This window comes from Mesocricetus auratus, unplaced genomic scaffold (assembly GCF_017639785.1).
Source record: "Mesocricetus auratus isolate SY011 unplaced genomic scaffold, BCM_Maur_2.0 Super-Scaffold_100040, whole genome shotgun sequence".
Taxonomy (NCBI): Eukaryota; Metazoa; Chordata; class Mammalia; order Rodentia; family Cricetidae; genus Mesocricetus; species Mesocricetus auratus.
In genome coordinates this window covers 6,161,689-6,163,868 of record NW_024429217.1, presented here as the reverse complement: position 1 = coordinate 6,163,868, position 2,180 = coordinate 6,161,689, and the positions used below count along the sequence as shown (strand labels likewise).

General features: G+C 46.5%; 1 long non-coding RNA gene across 1 annotated transcript; it reads right to left on the bottom strand.

Moving 5' to 3' along the window:
• Positions 1-756: 756 nt before the first annotated feature.
• On the bottom strand, positions 757-1,582 carry LOC121135631. Its single transcript, XR_005872733.1, has 2 exons — positions 1,501-1,582; positions 757-882 (listed from the first exon to the last, which is right to left on the bottom strand). It is a non-coding gene; the product is annotated as an uncharacterized LOC121135631 (long non-coding RNA).
• Positions 1,583-2,180: the final 598 nt, after the last annotated feature.

Sequence of the window (2,180 nt, the reverse complement as noted above, 5' to 3'; positions counted from 1 at the left end):
CTGGCATCTGAGAGGTGTAGGTAAACCTGTCATGACCTGCTGCTTGTATGTCTGATTCTGATGTATCAGATTGGAGGTCGTTTATCATTGTTTCCCTGAGTGCCTGAAGTTCTTGGGTCAAATAAATTTCCAAGGACTTTATAGGACCTGTCAGTTTCTTGGATTCATAATTTGTACACGATATTATCTGAATGACACCGTAAGTTGCCTTCCAGGAATAGTGTTCTATCTGCTACCTGGTCATTATCCTCAGACATGGAATGAATATTTTCTGTAAGTTTCCCAATCTGAAGTTCCAGTCTTTGAGATTTATTAATCAAGTCATCATGCTTGGAGTGAGTTGTTTCTGCCAGCTTAGTAATGTCATCCTGAATTGATCCTATTTTGGTCATTAGGACAGCAGTCATGGAACCAATCCTGTCCACTAGGTTTCCATTGTTACATTCTAAGGAGAATGTCATTTCCCCATTGTCCTCACGATTTTGAATTCTTGTCTCTAATTTCCCAATAGTTTGCACAATTTCATTGTTTTCTGCCCTATTATCAAGTCCTGTCTTCCAGGATATTATATGGATTATGAAGCTAATCATTAGCATCAGACACAAATATATTTGGGGCATGACATAATCCTCTCCCAGGATGTCATTCATGTAAGAAGCAGTGAGATCCCTAAAGTTCTGCATCGTAAGATTATTTGCCATTGGTATAGAGTAGTCAATCTTGTTACCAGCTTAAACTACCAGAATGAAAATTGTACCTCCAGTCATCTCTGATTGAGGTGTCGATTTTTTGCTTGCAGTAACTACGTTTGGCCAGCAGGTGGCACAGATGTAGCGCCAACCAGAGTTCTGTCGCAGAAGCTCGGTATTCTCCAAATAAAATCTGAAAAATTGCAAGCAGCTTTTACAGAAAATTAGAGAGCAGGTTTTTTGTTAAAAAAAAAAAAGAAAGGGGAATACAACCCTCACAGATTGCGGGAACCTTTGGAGAGGAAGGGGCCGCGAATCCTTACAGGCAGAAAGGAAAGCGAATGCAGCATGGCTTTGGGGACATTAGTTCCAGCGGTGTGCGGTGCTGGTGGTGGTGGGGGGACACAATAGGAATTGCCTCGGGGCCGCAAGGCCAGGGTGGTAGGCAGGGTGGGTGAGACCCACTCCTTTCTAGAGGTTCAGCGGCGGCACTGGCAGGACTCAGACATGGCAAGCAGGGACTCAGCGAGTCTGGAGCATGTGGGGCTGGAGCTGGCAGTGGCCAGAGAACAAAGGAGATGGAGCCCCGGTTTGGCTGAAGAGAACCTGAAGAGAACCGTGATGAGCTGGAGAACGGGACCAAGGTACTAAACCCCAGTGACTTTGGAGGGACTACTCTGGGAGGCATAGAGGCCACGCATGTAGGCTGGGTAAAATTACTTTCTGACTCCTGACACCAGATATCGTGGAAATATTACGCTATACAAGGTAGGTAAGTCATATGATATTTGTTTTGGTAGAAGTTACTTACATGAGAAGCCAAAAACCCAAGGTCAGCGCTCCGTGGCTCTCTGAGACCCTACCGGAACCCAGAGAGACAGCGTCTCCTTCCCTCCAGCACTTTTATTCCCGAACGTTCTATATACTTGTGACCACACCTGTTTGGGTGTGGTCGGTGCTATGGTTACATAAGATCTCTCCCTACCAGAGCCCACTGGCATTCTCAGGGATTTAAGCTCTTTTCTTGAAGCTTGAATTAGGGTCAGAGGAAATGTATTTCTTTTAGTAATACAAAGCACACATCAAACTGCCTGGGCTGCAAGTCTAAAATTTATCTTTATAGTCTTGGTGTTGTTCTTTTAGCTGAAATGCCCATGAGTTATGCAAGAGTTCTTTATTCTCCACTGCTCTGCCTCCCAGAGACGTTTCATTGGTGATGCGCTCCTGAGGTGTCCACACGGCTGTGCCCCTCTCTTGCAGGGCCGGTGCTTCTCGTCTGTACCTGGTCTCTCCCTAACCCCCCTTACTAAGATCTTATCCTCTTCTCACCATGGGCTGCTCTCCTGTCAACATCTACGGTGCCGTGGCCCCAGACACACACAGAGTGTGAGGCCGCTGAAGAGGGAGCCGTGGTAGCCAGTGACTGGTGTCTGAGGAGACCTGACCACGGAGAAGCGAGTGCCCACACTGGAGGAAAACTGTCCTCCTCCC